We start from the raw sequence: 18888 nt of genomic DNA, 5'->3' as shown, positions 1-18888 counted from the left end.
TACTGACATGCATAAACAACAGATGCAAAACCTATATACATTCAATAAATTTTTTATTACATTATTATCCTCATTATGGAAGAGTTGTATCTGTCTACATAAACACATGCACATGCACAACAGTTAAGGAAAGTGATTCTAAGTCACCTAAATACCTAAAATACACAGACCAAAGATGTTTTTGCACCGAACAGGGTTTGAGATTAAAGGAAAATATCGGCTGGGTGCGGTGGCTCACACCTATAGTCCCAGTGATACGGGACGGGGGCTGTGCTAGGTAGAGAAAGGCGGGTCCCTGGCTAGGGCTCTACTCCCACGGAGCTCGGTGAGGACAGGCACTCCTGCTTTGGTGCCCAAAATGTTGAATTTTCCAAGACCACGCTGGGCCAACACACCCTCATCCTGAGCCTTAAAAACCAAAGACCCTAGCGGACAGACACACAAGTGGCTGGATGTGGAGAGGCGCACCTTGGCGGAAGAAGACAGAAGTGGCTGCTCACAACAGTAGGCTGCAGAAGAGCATGCACCGGCAGGCCGACAGGCGGGCAGGCCAGCAGGCCGGTGACTGGCAGAAGGACTCGGAGTTTGGCACCAGTGGTCTAAGACGAGTCAGGCCGTTGAGCTGCCCAACTCCAGGGGAAAACCATCGCCTTTCTGGCTCCCCTATCAGGTGAGAGCTACTCCCACTCAATAAAACTTTGCACTCATTCTCCGAGCCCACATGTGATCCCATTCTTCCAGCTCACCAAGTCAAGAACCCTGAATGCAGAAAGCCCTCTGTCCTTGCAACAAGGTAGAGGGTCTAATTGAGCTGGTTAACACAAGCCGCCTATAGAGGGCAAAACTAAAAAAAGCACACACCCACTGGGGCTTCAGGAGCTGTAAACATTCACCCCTAGACACTGCTGTGGGTTGAAGCCCCACAGCCTGCTCGTCTGTGTGCTCCCCTAGATGTCTGAGCAGCAAAGCACTGAAGAAGCCAGTCACACCCCCATCGCATGTCCTGTGAAGGGGACAAGGGGGCCTTTCCCCTTTCACCAGCACTTTGGGAGGCTGAGGTGGGTGGATCACCCTGAGGTCAGGAGTTGGAGACCAGTCTGGCCAATATGGTGGAACCCTGTCTCTACTAAAAACACAAAAAAATTAGCTGGGCGTGCTGACAGGTGCCTGTAATCCCGGCTACTTGGGGCGGGTGGTGGGGCGGGGGTCGGTTCTGAAGCAGGAGAATCGCTTTAACCTGAGAAGCGGAGGTTGCAGTGAGCCAAGATCGTCCCACTGCACTCCAGCTTGGGCAACAGAGTGAGACCCCATCTCAAAAAAAACAGATAATAATAATAATAATAATATTAAAGAAAGTGTTCTACTGATTGCCTATGGCACAATTGTTCATTTGTGCTCCTTTTTTTTGTTTTGTTTTACAAAGAAACATTACAGCTATGAATTTTAAAAGCTTTTTTTAGTCTCTGTCAGTATAGTGGTAATTCTCTTTAATTATCTTTAAAATTCAGAGGCCAAACTATGTGGCATAGGACATGTCAGGATCATCCCTAGAGTCAAGACTCTGATGTTCATGGCTAAAATCAGATGTAAGACTCAAATGATCAAACTACACAACAATTAGCAGGAAAACATTAACATGGCATTATTTATTCTCATCATAATATTTTAGGCATTTTTAAAATCCCTTCAGGAAAGACTGACTAAAAAGAGTGGAACTTACTTTGAATTTAGAAATTCTGAAGGGCGGGTTTGACTATTGACTCTAGAGATTTACAAAAAGACAGACTTTTGTGGAAAATATACATCCTCAGTGTCTCAAAGCATGTGTTAGGTAATTGTATGCTCCCCTTGCTAACAATGAATGTTTGTTTCCCCGCAAAATTCATATGTTGAAACCTTGACCCCCAAGGTGATGTATTAGGAGGTGGGGACTTTGGTAGGTGATTAGGTCTCCAGGGCAGGGCCCCTTATGAATGGGATTGGTGCCCTTATAAGAGAGACCCTGGAGAGCTTTCTCACCCCTTTCAAGAAGATGGTCATCTATGAACCAGGAAGTGGGCCCCCGCCAGGCACCAAAAATGCCAGCATTGTGATCTTGAACTTCCCAGCCTCCAAATATTTCTCACAGTTTTATAGGCTGGGAATGTCTAAGATCAGCTATTGAGTCTATTCTGTTGCAATGGCCCAAACATACTAAGACAGATTCTGACCTCTTTGGTGCTCTCTGCAACACTGCCTCACACATTAGTCCCCATTCTTGGGCATTTTCAAGCTATTCTGTTCCACAAGGTTCTTTCCCGCTTCCTTCAGCCACACACACATCTTTCCCATTCAGAAAATAACTTCCCTCAACCAGTCTCCACCTCCAGTTACTACTGCTCCCCTCTCATTCCCTTTACCACCAGCTATCTGGTAGTTTATATCGTCTGAATTCATTTCCTCAAGTATTGATTGCCTAGTAGTCCTTTTACAATCTGGATTCTGCTTCTAGCACTTTTCTGAAAACTGCTTTCACTAAGGTCATTAGTAAGATGCTCCAGGAGATTATGATTGCTCACAGTGTCAAAGGCTGTCAGATAGGATGGCAGTTGAATCTGGACCTCCACATGTGGCAATGAGTAAAAAGACAACCTAGGCTTCCCAAAGTAGCACGTTTAGGGGTCATGAAATAGTCTGTATTACCAAAAGTAAGGAGACATTTACTAACATCCTCAGATACATAGCCTCTGATTCAACGAGGTTAAACATTAAGGTTTCACTTATACAGGAGAAAGAAAAAAACAACATTCAAGAATATTACCCAGTCAAATTAAGGATAAGGACATTCTGACATAATCAAGGAAGCTGAAAATAGAAAAATCATATTTTTAAGGAAAAAGTATCCCAAAATAATTGAGAAATGAAGCAAAATTAATAGCTGAAGAATAGGGGGCTTGTAGGAACTTAAATAAAATGACAAATGATGAAACAAGGCAAAAATAAAATCAGTCTAAATGATTCAAAGTTTCAATACAAAACTAACATCAAAAATGAATTGCACAAAAGGAGCTATGTAATATAAAAATCATATTTAAATACAATTGTCTAGGTCAAAAAATAGATTATATTAACAAAGAGTAATACAAGGAGTAAAAAAAGAAGTTTGCGAAATTCAAGCTGACCAAAGATATAAGCAAATAGTTTATGACTAAAAATATATAAGAATTTAAATAAAAAGAAAAATTTTTATCTGGAGTTTTAAAAACTGATTGCATGCAATTATATGATCTATCCTATAACAGCCTGACATATAAAATGCACATATTTTGACCTCTGGTCCCAGATGGTTTCAAGTTATAGATATAATATATGACTCTCTTTTATTGGAACTAACATTCCAATTGTTTTTTTAAAGGCAGAAAAAATATATCAAACAATACAAATATTTTAAAAGTAGTTTTTGTAGATTAAGCAGAATTTGAGGTAAAAAATATTAAAAAGTATACAACACAATGAAAATAAGTTATGAATCATGAAGTACAGAAAGTATGAAAATATATAAAGCAAAATATTTCAGGAATACAAGTATTCATTGATAAAAATGCAGTAGAAGAGATCACACTATTCTATCAATCTTTGACAAATTAAAGTATAAATAAGGGTACAGAAGATATAAATAATATGACTAGAAAGTTTGATTTCAGAAATTACAAATATATCATTTTATGCCATATAATAAAGACAATCCACCTTTTCTTTTTTTTTTTCTTTTTTTGAGACAGAGTCTCGCTCTGTCCAGGCTGGAGTGCAGTGGTGCGATCTCGGCTCACTGCAACCTCCAGCCTCCAACTCCTGGGTTCAAGTGATTCTCATGACTCAACCTCCCAAGTAGCTGGGACTACAGGTGTGCACCCCAACACTCTGCTAATATTTTGTATTTTTAGTAGAGGTGAGGTTTCACCAGGTTGGCCAGGCTGGTCTCGAACTCCTAACCTCAGGTGATCCACCTGCCGCAGCCTCCCAAACTGCTGGGATTACAGGTGTGAGTCTGGCCAAGATTTTTATTTGAACTGCATTTAGCATATAAATTAATTTGGAGGCAATTGATACATTTACCATATTTAGTCACACACACACACACGCACACACACGCACACACAGAGTAGGAAATATATGGCCATTCATTTAAATATTTTTCTTTTTTTTTATTATTATACTTTAAGTTCTAGGGTACATGTGCATAACGTGCAGGTTTGTTACATATGTATACTTGTGCCATGTTGGTGTGCTGCACCCATCAACTCATCAGCACCCATCAACTCGTCATTTACATCAGCTATAACTCCCAATGCAATCCCTCCCCCCTCCCCCCTCCCCATGATAGGCCCCGGTGTGTGATGTTCCCCTTCCCGAGTCCAAGTTATCTCATTGTTCAGTTCCCACTTATGAGTGAGAACATGCGGTGTTTGGTTTTCTGTTCTTGCGATAGTTTGCTGAGAATGATGGTTTCCAGCTGCATCCATGTCCCTACGAAGGACACAAACTCATCCTTTTTTATGGCTGCATAGTATTCCATGGTGTATATGTGCCACATTTTCTTAATCCAGTCTGTCACTGATGGACATTTGGGTTGATTCCAAGTCTTTGCTATTGTGAATAGTGCCACAATGAACATACATGTGCATGTGTCTTTATAGCAGCATGATTTATAATCCTTTGGGTATATACCCAGTAATGGGATGGCTGGGTCATATGGTACTTCTAGTTCTAGGTCCTTGAGGAATCGCCACACTGTTTTCCATAATGGTTGAACTAGCTTACAATCCCACCAACAGTGTAAAAGTGTTCCTGTTTCTCCACATCCTCTCCAGCACCTGTTGTTTCCTGACTTTTTAATGATTGCCATTCTAACTGGTGTGAGATGGTATCTCATTGTGGTTTTGATTTGCATTTCTCTGATGGCCAGTGATGACGAGCATTTTTTCATGTGTCTGTTGGCTGTATGCATGTCTTCTTTTGAGAAATGTCTGTTCATATCCTTTGCCCATTTTTTGATGGGTTGTTTGTTTTTTTCTTGTAAATTTGTTTGAGTTCTTTGTAGGTTCTGGATATTAGCCCTTTGTCAGATGAGTAGATTGCAAAAATGTTCTCCCATTCTGTAGGTTGCCTGTTCACTCTGATGGTAGTTTCTTTTGCTGTGCAGAAGCTCTTTAGTTTAATTAGATCCCATTTGTCAATTTTGGCTTTTTTTGCTGTTGCTTTTGGTGTTTTAGACATGAAGTCCTTGCCCATGCCTATGTCCTGAATGGTATTACCTAGGTTTTCTTCTAGGGTTTTTATGGTATTAGGTCTAACATTTAATTTGCTTTTGTTTTCATAGAAATTCTATGCTTTTTTAATTAGTAGCTACTATTTCCTTAGGGCACTGATGATAATCCTATTATAATCCAAGTATATATATTTTTCCAATATTTATACCACAGTTTCTCTTCCTCCAGCTCCTCCTCTACCCTTCTTTCTCTTCATTTTCCTTCCTTCCTTCTTGTTTTGGTTTGTTTCAAAGCATTAGTTTGAATTCCAGGAAAAATAGAGATGGTGCTTCCAGGCCACGTCATTCCTAAATTTAACTTTGATAGGGGTGCTTTATTAAATATAAGAGGAGAATTTGGTTAGAAATAGAAATTCTTAATCATGTTAATTTATCTTTAAGTTTAGAAAAAAAATTTCAACCTTCTTCTGGATTGTTAAACTTTTTTGATTAATACAAAAGAAACAGATTTTCCTCTTATCAACTTTCTTCTTCATTGATCATTTTGAAGTATATTTTCATTTTTTTATTGAGCATTTTACTTAGGATTTTTGAACTGATATCTATAAGTGAATTTATTACTTTTTTTGTCCTGGTTACTTTAGATGGTTGTGTTTTCTTTCTACCATTTTAAGCATTATGTGTAGTGAATTTATTTTAATACTTTCAGCTAATAATAAAAATACCATAGAACTGCTTCAAGTTTCACTTTGTACCTATGAGTTTTCATACATAGTATATTCATTTTAATTATTTTCAAAGTTAGTGTTTTCCAATATGTTAAAGCAATGTCTTTTTAACAAACATGAAAATATTATGCCTATAAATTTTAATTGAATTCCAAAATAAATTAAATATGCCCTACCTCTTCTGTGAATTACAGTTGTAGTTTGTAATTTAAATACTAAAGTATAGGCTGAGGTGGGTGAACCACCTAAGGTTAGGAGTTTGAGACCAGCCTGCCAACATGGTGAAACCCCATCTTTACTAAAAACAATACAAAAATTAGCTGGACATGGTTGCACCTCCTAGCTACTTGGGAGACTGAGGAGGAGAATCGCTTGAATATGGGAGGTGGAGGTTTCAGTGAGCCGAGATTGAGCCACTGCACTTTAGCTTGGGTAACAGAGCAAGACTCTTCATAAAAAAAAAAAAAAAAAAAAAAAAAAATCAAAACAAAACAAAACAAACCGTATATTAACAGAATTTAAAACAATTTTAAAGTATTTTTATGTTGCTTCTGTAATAATACATGAACAAATATTACAAGAAAAAATATAAATGAAAGAAGAGTAAGGAAAAGGAACTTGCTTTACTGATACTAAAACATATTTGTAAAGTTATAATAATTAAAACATTGTAGTATAAGAACAGTTAAGTCTGCTACAAAACTAAAGACCTCGCAACAGATGTTTGTATTTTTAATCACATATGATTTGTCAGAGGAGAAATTGATACTGACCATGAGGTGAATGAAACATTAGGCCTGAAACATTAGGAAGATTCCAAGAAGAACCTCTGAAAAAACAAACATACAAAAATTATCATATGTTTCTTGGCAAGTGAAGGAATGAAAGCACTTAATGAGACAGTAGAGAGTGAATGAACTACAAGGAGAAGAATTCAAAAACTAAATACAGATGACCCTTGAACAATGCGAGGGTTACAGCACCAACCCCCGACTTCTCACAAAATTAAAAATCTGTGTATAGGCCCGGCGTGGTGGCTTATGCCTGTAATCCCAGCACTTTGGGAGGCTGAGGCGGGCAAATCACGAGGTCAGGAGATTGAGGAGATTGATTCATCCTGGCTAACATGGTGAAACCTCATCTCCAGTAAAAATACAAAAAAAATTAGCCAGGTGTGGTGGCGGGCGCCTGTAGTCCCAGCTACTTGGGAGGCTGAGGCAGGAGAATGAGTGAACCCGGGAGGCGGAGCTTGCAGTGAGCCGAGATGGCGCCACTGCACTCCAGCCTGGGCAACACAGCGAGACTCCCTCTTAAAAAAAAAAAAAAAAAATCTGTGTATAACTTTTGACTTCCCAAAAATATAACTACTAATACCTTACTCTTGACCAGCAACTATACTAATTACATTAATGGTCAACACATACTTTGTATATGTATTATATACTGTATTTCTACAATAAAGTGAGCTAAAGAAAAGAAAATGTGGACAGGCGTGGTGGCCTTCCAGCACTTTGGGAGGCTGAGGCGGAAGAATTGCTTGAGGTCAGGAGTTTGAGAGAAATTAAAATGTTATTAACAAAATCATAAGGAAGAGAAAATGTATTTACTATTCAGTAAGTGGAAGAAGTGGAAGTGGACCATCATAAAGGTCTTCATCCTCGTGGTCCTTATATTGAATAGGCTGAGGAGGAGGAAGACAATGGGGTTGGTCTTGTTGTCTCAGGGGTGGCAGAGGTGGAATAAAATCCTTTTTTAAGTGTTCCCACAGAGTTCAACCTGTGTTGTTCAAGGGTCAACTGTACATAAAACAGAAGTACACAACATAATCCTATACTTTTTCTAGTAGATAATGAAAAAAGAAAATTTGCCAAATAAGAGTTACTGATAAAATATTTAGAGTAGTAAAACTTCTTTTAAATGTGTATTTTAAAAATATTTGTAGTTCAAAAGCAAGTAGAAATCATGAAAGATTATCTTTTAAATAATTTGATAATGTATTAACAATTGTATCTCCTTTTATTATTTAACTTTGTTCTAAGTAGCACACTCTAAAATAGCTGCAGGATTCTGTCTTCTCAAGAAGATTTTTATAGCCTTTGGTAAGATTTTTAAAGTAGAAACAGAGCTGACCTTGGAGTATAGTAATTTATTACTAAGGGCTCTCTGTAAAATAAACTTTAAAAGTCACAAATGAAGACTTATCTTCCACAAGCTTGTCAGGAGATAAGATTTCTACCTAAGGACTTCATAGGAGAAGCATTGACCTTGCTCTGGTAGCTTTTATATGATGTTTCATTTATAGAAGGAATAAATGAAATATGATACTTGTCATATCAGAGTTTATTTTGCAACCACAAACACTGCAGGTGAAGCATAACTTTTAAAATTTTTTTATAAGATTAAAAGATGATCATAAGGTTTGTACCTCTCCCCTTTCATTCCAGAGGTTATTCTGGTCTGAAAAATTATACTAATGGGAACTCTAAACCCACTGAATCCCTTGTTCTCAATGTCCTTCTTTAGACATTGACAGAGATAAGAATTCCTCCAATTAGTCCTTTGACTTATTTCCTGAGTCACCGTTCAAAGACTTCCTTGCCGCCAGGATAAAGGAGTGAACAGGGACCCAGACAGATGAGAAGGAAATTGATTTTTATAATAGTGTGTTATGTAGCTTTGTGTACAAGTTTACTTCTTTATCTGAAAGGGGAAGATGAGGCTGTCTCTGCCCAATACCCTAATAGGCTGGGTCTTGATTTTGTTCATTTAACATTTATGCACATAACACTCCTGTAATATTATCTAATTATTTCAATGTGTTAAGAAGTAGGGTCCATGACATGTATTTGCTTTGTGTTTCTCACAGTTCTATCATAAGACTAAGAACTATAGTATAGTACTGTGATGGTTAATTTTATATGCCAAGTTTTGACAAGGTCACAGGATATTAATAAATCTCATATACATATATGTGAGATAATATATAAATACCATTCATTCTATTTATTTATGTATCTATTGGAGATGTGTGTGTGTGTGTTTGTGTGTATGCTGTTCCTCTAGAGAAAACTGACAAATATTGTACTTAATACTTTTGTGGAATATCAAATACTTTTGTGGAGTATCAAAAATTTGAAATAGAATGAGAATCATTCTGCCTTGCCATCTTGAAACATTTTTAAAAGTTGAAATTGGTAAGCAAATATAAGATTTATTGCTATTTTCACTTTCACAATAATACAAGTTCATATTCTATACTGTAGCTTTCTCTCCTTTCTTTGGTTTATCTCATTTAGTCCAAAAGTATTAGAGTCCAACTTCTATTATAGTAAACTATTTGGAATGGTCTAAATTATTTTGTTGCCTTAAATTTTTTGTTGTTTTTCAGTAACACTTCAAAGTCAGCTGAAGTCTAGAAATAATTGTTATATATATGATTTTAATACTCAATAGAAATAATTTTAGATTTTGTTTCAGCATAATAATCAGTCATTAAAGTTAACATTCAGTTTATTTCCAAAATTAGATACAATAGATTTTTTCCCAAGTGAAAGTATATTTTCTTATAGATGTTATATAGCTTCAGCCACAGTCAATTTAATACAGATCAACAATCCTTTGTCCACATTTATAAGATTCAAGAAACTCTTAAAACTGAAAACTTTCATGACTCACAAAGTGCCAGAATCAAACCCGAACTGCACTCACTCGGTAGCAAAACACAACATGAGCTGATGTGAGGCTATTTATATCATTATCCACTATTTTTATACATTTTGCCACGAAACAAAAAAAGGAATATGTTGCATTATAGTGTGGCCTTAAACCCAGATGAAGATTTTAAATACACAGTAAGTGTATGTTGGTTTCTAAATTTTTTAAAAAATTTAATTCTCAAACACATCTGGAATTGTTGGCCTGCATTTGTATTTTTATTCATAATGAGATGTTTTATCAGGCCAGGAAAGATCACAGTGCTTATTTATAGATTAGCCTTTCCTGGGAACTCTTCACCCATTGCTGTTTGGTTGTTGATTTTTTTTTCTTTTTTTTTTTTTTTTGCTTTAAGTCTCCTGATTATGAGCCTCATGATTCATTCTACCATCGCCATCATCCTCTGTTCAGTGCCTATTGTGTCTTTCAGACTAAAAGTCAGTCTTTCTATGCCTCTTGACTGTCACTAGCACCCCTCCTTGCTTGACTTTCTGGGGGAAAGACTCCCTGCAAATCACTAAGTAACCCCTTGATTTGTTCCTCTCTTAACTTTCTCTTCTTTCAACTCTAAATTTCTCACCTTATTCACCTTTTTCTATTATAACTTCCAATCAGCTCCTGCAGCTTTTAAAACATTTTTTCTCCTTTGGAAATGGGAATATTAAAGAACCCAGTTTAAGAGAAACTTATTCCAATATACTTTAACCCCAGAGACTGGTATACCAAATAGTATTCAGTGTATATACATTAATGAAGAAATGAATGAAGATGGTATAGTGTTCTGGTTATCTATTGCTGCACAAGCTACTCAAGACTTGGTGGCTAAAAACAACAACAACATTATTATTATTTTATCTCATGATGCTGTGGATCAGAACTTTGGACAGGCACAGACAGGATGATGGCTTCTCTCCCCTTCACAATGTCTAGAGTCATCTTGGATGACTCTAATGGCTGAGGCTGGCTCAGCTAGAGACTAGCTTACAATCTCTATCTCTCCTTCTCTTCCCCTCTCTCTCAACCCATGGCTATTATGACTATTATGGGCTTCCTCATAGCCACAGTCAATCAGACTTCTTACAAAGTAGCTCATGGCTCCAAATGTAGGGGAATGGACAGGAAGAGTCCTCTTAAAGGTGAGACTCAGATCTGGCACAGCATCACTTCCACCATAATTTACTGGTTTAAGCAATGAGACAATTATCAAAGAATCTGTCGCCACCTTTAATCTACCAGAGTGGGTCAGTCAGCTTTCTCTATTCTCTAAAGCACTTCCCTTTCCTTCTATTTTATTTATTCTATGATCTTATAACCTGAGTTTATGATCAATCTAAGTTAACTTCCAAAAGTTTTCCTAAATTGTTATTTTTAATGTGTTTGCCTTTTCTGCAATGTTTTTGCTGCTTCTGTTCTTTTTACCTAATAGTACAGAGGGCTAAGGGTGGTGGTGATTACCCTACTGATGCTTGCAAACTGTAGTCTATGATTTATTTAGAAATCAGCAAAGGCCAAGAACGAAAGGGAGTAGTCTCATCTTATTTGTCCTCCAAAAAAGGCTACAGTAAGAAAATTGTGGACATCTCTGAAATCTCATTTTTGTTCTCTGAAATAAGATTAGCAATTAGAGAAATTAATTTAGAGAATGCTATGTAAAAGTCAAAAGAGATGTTTTAAAAGATTTATTTGCTCCAATACTACATGCTCTTGAAAACTAGCTTCAAACATATTTATTTTATAAGATATGATAAAAATTCTTAATTGCAAACAAGAGAATCCACTCTGGCTAATATACAGAAAAAGAAGTAAAGAGGGAGAAGCAAAGAAATCATATAAGATTCCAGAAACAAAGAACAGAAACGCATCAGAAAATTGGCCTGATGAGAAATCTATCAGCAATGTCTCTAGAATGATAGCACTGCCTGCATTAGGATAAAAAGTTACTATATGGACCGGTTCCAAGATGGCTGAATAGGAACAGCTCCAGTCTACAGCTCCCAGCATGAGCAATGCAGAAGATGGGTGATTTCTGCATTTCCAGCTAAGTTACTGGGTTCATCTCACTGGGGCTTGTTGGACAGTGGGTGCAGCCCATGGAGTGTGAGCCAAAGCAGGGCGGAGCATCACTTCACCTGGGAAGCAGAAGGGGTAGGGGAAGTCTCTTTCCTAGCCAAGGGAAGCCGTGACAGACGGTACCTGGAAAATTGGGATACTCCCACTCTAATACTGTGCTCTTCCAATGGTCTTAGCGAACAGCAGACTGGGAGATTATATCCCGCGCCTGGCTTGAAGGGTTCCACACCCATGGAGCCTCGCTCACTGCTAGCACAGCAGTCTGAGATCAAACTGTAAGGCAGCAGCGAGGCTGGTGGGGGAGAGGTGTCCACCATTGCTGAGGCTTGAGTAGGTAAACAAAGTGACTAGGAAGCTCAAACTGGGTTGAGCCCATCACAGCTCAAGGAGGCCTGCCTGCCTCTGTAGACTCCACTTCGGGGCAGGGCATAGCTGAACAAAAGGCAGCAGAAACTTCTGCAGACTTAAACATCCCTGTCTGACAACTTATGAAGAGAGTAGTGGTTCTCCCAGCATGGAGTTTGAGATCTGAGAATGGATAGACTGCCTTCTCAAGTGAGTAGCCTAACTGGGAGATACCTCCCAGTAGGGGCCGACTGACACTTCATACAGGGGAGTGCCCCTCTGAGATGAAGCTTCCAGAGGAAGGATCAGGCAGCAACAATTTCTGTTCTGCAATATTTACTATTCTGCATCCTCCACTGGTGATACCCAGGCAAACAGGTCCAGAGTGGACCTCCAGCAAACTCCAACAGACCTGCAGCTGAGGGTCCTGACTATTAGAAGGAAAACTAACAAACAGAAAAGACATCCACACCAAAATCCCATCTGTATGTCACCATCATCAAAGACCAAAGGTAGATAAAACCACAAAGATGGGGGGGGGGGAGGAACCAGAACAGAAAAGCTGAAAACTCTAAAGATCAGAGCGCTGTTATCTTCCAAAGGAATGCAGCTCCTCACCAACAACAGAACAAAGCTGGATGCAGAATGACTTTGACAAGTTGACAGAAGTAGGCTTTAGATGATCGGTAATAAACTTCTCCGAGGTAAAGGAGGATGTTCGAACCCATCGCAAAGAAGCTAAAAACCTTGAAAAAAAGATGAGATGAATGGCTAACTAGAATAAACAGTGTAGAGAAGACCTTAAATGACCTGATGGAGCTGAAAACTATGGCACAAGAACTATGTGACACATGCACGAGCTTCAGGAGCGAACTTGAACAAGTGGAAGACAGGGTATCAGTGATTGAAGATCAAATTAATAAAATGAAGCAAGAAGAGAAGTTTAGAGAAAAAAGAGTAAAAAGAAATGAACAAAGCCTCCAAGAAATATGGGACTATGTGAAAAGACCAAATCTACATCTGATTGGTGTACCTGAAAGTGATGGGGAGAATGGAATCAAGTTGGAAAACACTCTGCAGGATATTATCCAGGAGAACTTCCCCAACCTAGGAAGGCAGGCCAACATTCAAATTCAGGAAATACAGAGAATGCCACAAAGATACTCCTCGAGAAGAGCAACTCCAAGACACATAATCATCAGATTCACCAAAGTTGAAATGAAGGACAAAATGTTAAGGGCAGCCAGAGAGAAAGGTCAGGTTACCCACAAAGGGAAGCCCATCAGACTAACAGCAGATCTCTCAGCAGAAACCCTACAAGCCAGAAGAGAGTGGGGGCCAATATTCAACATTGTTAAAGAAAAGAATTTGCAACCTAGAATTTCATATCCAGCCAAACTAAACTTTAGAAGCAAAGAAGAAATAAAATCCTTTCCAGACAAGCAAATGCTGAGAGATTTTGTCACCACCAGGCCTGCCTTACAAGAGCTCCTGAAGGAAGCACTAAACTTGGAAAGGAAGAACTGGTACCAGTCACTGCAAAAACATGCCAAATTGTAAAGACCATTGATGCTAGGAAGAAACTGCATCAACTAAGGAGAAAAATAACCAGCTAACATCATAATGACAGGATCAAATTTACACATAACAATATTAACCTTAAATGTAAATGGGCTAAATGCCCCAATTAAAAGACACAGAGTGGCAAACTGGATAAAGAGTCAAGACCCATCAGTGTGCTGTATCCAGGAGACTCATCTCATGTACAGAGACACACATAGGCTCAAAATAAAGGGATGGAAGAATATTTACCAAGCAAATGGAAAACAAAGAAAAGCAAGGGTTGTAATCCTAGTCTCTCATAAAACACACTTTAAACCAACAAAGATTAAAAGAGACAAAGAAGGCCATTACATAGTGGGAAAGGGATCAATTCAACAAGAAGAACTAACTATCCTAAATATATATGCACCCAATACAGGAGCACCCAGATTCATAAAACAAGTCCTTAGAGACATACAAAGAAACTTAGACTCACACACAATAATAATGGGAGACTTTAACACCCCACTGTCAACATTAGACAGATCAACGAGACAGAAAGTTAACAAGGATATCCAGGACTTGAACTCAGCTCTGCACAAAGTGGACCTAATAGACATCTACAGAACTCTCCACCCCAAATCAACAGAATATACATTCTTCTCAGGACCACATCACAATTATTCCAAAATCAACCACATGGTTGGAAGTAAAGCACTCCTCAGCAAATGTAAAAGAACACAAATTATAACAAACCGCAGTGCAATCAAATTAGAACTCAGGATTAAAAAACTCACTCAAAACCACTCAACTACATGGAAACTGAGCAACCTGCCCCTGAATGACTACTGGGTACATAATGAAATGAAGGCAGAAATAAGATGTTCTTTGAAACCAATGAGAACAAAGACATAACGTACCAAAATCTCTGGGACACATTTAAAGCAGTGTGTAGAGGGAAATTTATAGCACTAAATGCCCACAAGAGAAAGCAGGAAAGATGTATAATCCACACCCTAACATCACAATTAAAAGAATTAGGGAAGCAAGAGCAAACACATTTAAAAGCTAGCAGAAGGCAAGAAATAACTAAGATCAGAGCAGAACTGAAGGAGATAGAGACACACACACAAAAAAAACCCTTCAAAAAATCAATGAATCCAGGAGCTGGTTTTTAGAAACTATCTACAAACTTGATAGACCACTAGCAAGACTAATAAAGAGAAAAGAAAGAAGAATCAAATAGACGCAATAAAAAATGATAAAGGGGATATCACCACCAATCGCACAGAAATACAAACTACCATCAGAGGAAACAATAAACACCTCTATGCAAATAAACTAGAAAATCTAGAAGAAATGGATACATTCCTGGACAAATAAACCCTCCCAAGACTAAATGAGGAAGAAGTTGAATCCCCGAATAGACCAATAACAGGCTCTGAAATTGAGGCAATAATTAATAGCATACCAACCATAAAAAGTCCAGGACCAGATGGATTCACAGCCGAATTCTACCAGAGGTACAAAGAGGAGCTGGTACCATTCCTTATGAAACTATTCCAATCAACAGAAAAAGGGGGACTCCTCCTTAACTCATTTTATGAGATCAGCATCATCCTGATACCAAATCGGGCAGAGACACAACAAAAAAAAGAGAATTTTAGACCAATATCCCTGATGAACATCGATGCAAAAATCCTCAATAAAATACTGACACACCAAATCCAGTGGCACATCAAAAACCTTATCCACCACGATCAAATTGGCTTCATCCCTGGGATGCAAGGCTGGTTCTACATACGCAAATCAATAAACGTAATCCGTCATATAAACAGAATCAAAGATAAAAACCACATGATTATCTCAGTAGATGCAGAAAAGACCTTCGACTAAATTCAACAGCCCTTCATACTAAAAACTCTCAATAAGCTAGGTATTGATGGGACGTATCTTAAAATAATAAGAGCTATTTATGACAAACCCATAGCCAATATCATACTGAATGGGCAAAAACTGGAAGCATTCCCTTTGAAAACTGGCACAAGACAGGGATATCCTCTCTCACCATTCCTATTCAACATAGTCTTGGAAGTTCTGTCCAGGGCAATCAGGGAGGAGAAAGAAATAAAGGGTATTCAATTAGGAAAAAAGAAAGTCAAATTGTCCCTGTTTGCAGATGACATGATTGTGTATTTATGAAACCCCATCATCTCAACCCAAAATCTCCTTAAGCTGATAAGCAACTTCAGCAAAGTCTCAGGATACAAAATCAATGTGCAAAACTCACAAGCTTTCCTATACACCAATAACAGATAAACAGAGAGCCAAATCGTGAGTGAACTCCCATTCACAATTGCTACAAAGAGAATAAAGTACCTAGGAATCCAACTTACAAGGGATGTAAAGGACCTCTTCAAGGAGAACTACAAACCACTGCTTGACGAAATAAAAGAGGACACAAACAAATGGAAGAATATTCCATGCTCATGGATAGGAAGAATCAATATCGTGAAAATGGCCATACTGCCCAAGGTAATTTATAGATTCAATGCCATCCCCATCAAGCTATCAATGACTTTCTTCACAGAATTGGAAAAAACTACTTTGAAGTTTATATGGAACTGAAAAAGATCCCACATTGCCAAGACAATCCTAAGCCAAAAGAACAAAGCTGGAGGCATCACACTACATAACTTCAAACTATACTACAAGACTACAGTGACCAAAACAGCATGGAACTGGTACCAAAACAAAGATATAGATCAGTGGAACAGAACAGAGCCCTCAGAAATAAAGCCACATATCTACAACCATCTGATCTTTGACAAACCTGACAAAAAGAAGAAATGGGGAAAGGATTCCCTATTTAGTAAATGGTGCCGGGAAAACTGGCTAGCCATATGTAGAAAGCTGAAACTGGATCCTTCCTTACACCTTATACAAAAATTAATTCAAGTGGATTAAAGACTTAAATGTTAGACCTAAAACTGTAAAAACCCTAGAAGAAAACCTAGGCGATATCATTCAGGACATAGGCATGGGCAAGGACTTCCTGACTAAAATACCAAAAGCAATGACAGCAAAAGCCAAAATTGACAAATGGGATCTAATTAAACTAAAGAGCTTCTGCATAGCAAAAGAAACTACCATCAGAGTGAACAGGCAACCTACAGAATGGGAGGAAATTTTTACAATCTACTCATGTGACAAAGGGCTAATAATATCCAGAATCTACAAAGAACATAAACAAATTTACAAGAAAAAAACCAACAACCCATCAAAAAGTGGGCAAAGGATATGAACAGACACTTCTCAAAAGAAGACATTTATGCAGCCAACAGACGCATGAAAAAATGCTCATCATCACTGGCCATCAGAGAAATGCAAATCAAAACCACAATGAGATACCATCTCACATAAGTTAGACTGGCGATCATTATAAAGTCAGGAAACAACAGATGCTGGAGAGGATGTGGAGAAATAGAAACACTTTTACACTGTTGTTGGGACTGTAAACTAGTCCAACCATTGTGGAAGGCAATGTGGCAATTCCTCAAGGATCTAGAACTAGAAATACCATTTGACTTAGCCATCCCATTACTGGGTATATACCCAAAGGATTATAAATCATGCTGCTATAAAGACACATGCACACATATGTTTCTTGCGGCACTATTCACAATACCAAAGACACGGAACCAACACAAATGTCCATCAAATATAGACTGGATTAAGAAAATGTGGCACATATACACCATGGAATGCTACGCAGCCATAAAAATGGATGAGTCCATGTCCTCTGTAAGGACATGGATGAAGCTAGAAACCATCATTCTCAGCAAACTAACACAGGAATGGAAAAACCAAACACCACATGTTCCCACTCATAGGTGGGAATTGAACAATGGGAACACTTAGACACAGGGTGGGGAACATCACACACTGGGGCCTGTCATGGGCTAGAGGTAGTGGGGAGGGATAGCATTAGGAAATATACCTAATGTAAATGACGAGTTAATGGGTGCAGCACACCTACATGGCACATATATACATATGTAACAAACCTGCACATTGTGCCCATGTACCCTAGAACTTAAAGTATAATAATAAAAACATAATAAAAAAATTACTATATGGAAACTTTTTGCACATAGGTCATTTCTGAGTCATTGTCTTGCATGAATGTTTCTGATTGATGAAACCATAGCCACATTTCCACAACCTAGCTACTAGACTCTCTAGGACATATGGGAGTTTTTAAAATGAAATCAACTTTGAGTAGAATTTAGAGTGTGGTAAAATATCAAAATGCAAAGTGGCTGTTCAAAATGTATTTGATGGCAAACATAAATGAGTGATGTCTCTCTCAGCCCATCTTTTAGTGGACAAAATCAATATATATTCTTCTACTATATTAAATTTACAAAAGCATAGCAACAATGCTATGTTCCAACCTTGTATTATATAAATATCAGTTATAATTATAACACACTTACTGTTTTCCAAATTCTCTTCAGTTACTTTATGAAGCTTCAAGCCTGACATCTGGGTAATGTCCACTTCTCCTCTGATTTATTCACATTTTTTTCTGGGTATTTTCTAACCTATGGAAAATTATAATAATTATTAGAAAAGGTAGAGCATGGGAAATGTTAATATATAAACATTTCCATGATCACCAAGAAAGAAAAAGTAGGTGTCTACAGGTGCTATGGTTGAAATGTTCCCTCAAAAACTCATGTTGAGGTTTATTTGCCATTGTGACAGTATTAAGAGCTAGGACCTTTACTTACTTTAAGAAGTAAGTATGTCATAAGGGCTCTGCCTTCATCAATAAATTAATACCATTATCCCAGGAGTGGGTTGGTTATGGGTTCTTCCTCAAGAATTCCCAGCCTACTCTTCATTCAAGAAATTCTGTGTTGTGACTTGACTCGGAGTCATGGCATGGAGGCACAATCCTGGAAATCTGTTTTCTAGGCTTATTTGTTGCTGCTGTTTTTGTTTGTTTATTTCTTTTTGTGTTACTTATACAGATCAAGTGGGACCTTAATGGTTACACAACGTTTTCAGACCCAGGGACCCCCTAATCAATCAGCAAGGCAAAGTGTGTGTCAAAGCACTCTGATTATCACAATGTGGTTAAGTGCTGCTAATGAGGCTCATATTAATGGCAGCATCTCCCACCTTTGTTTTCATCCTGTAGGGAATAGATACTGCACACTTTTCAAAGCTGCT

At 38.0% G+C, this 18888-nt stretch overlaps 1 long non-coding RNA gene across 1 annotated transcript in view; it reads right to left on the bottom strand.

Moving 5' to 3' along the window:
• Window positions 1-18256, bottom strand: part of LOC102140819 (uncharacterized) — a 97126-nt gene extending 78870 nt beyond the window's left edge. Inside the window, exons 1-2 of the long non-coding RNA XR_006699497.3 lie at window positions 18147-18256; window positions 6750-6805 (exon numbers count right to left, since the gene is read on the bottom strand). This is a non-coding gene — a long non-coding RNA (uncharacterized lncRNA). The remainder of the gene's footprint in view (window positions 1-6749; window positions 6806-18146) is intronic.
• Between the last annotated feature and the right edge of the window lie 632 nt (window positions 18257-18888).

The sequence above is a fragment of the Macaca fascicularis genome, chromosome 7 (assembly GCF_037993035.2).
Source record: "Macaca fascicularis isolate 582-1 chromosome 7, T2T-MFA8v1.1".
NCBI classification, from domain to species: domain Eukaryota; kingdom Metazoa; phylum Chordata; class Mammalia; order Primates; family Cercopithecidae; genus Macaca; species Macaca fascicularis.
This window is presented reverse-complemented; position numbering and strand designations above follow the sequence as displayed.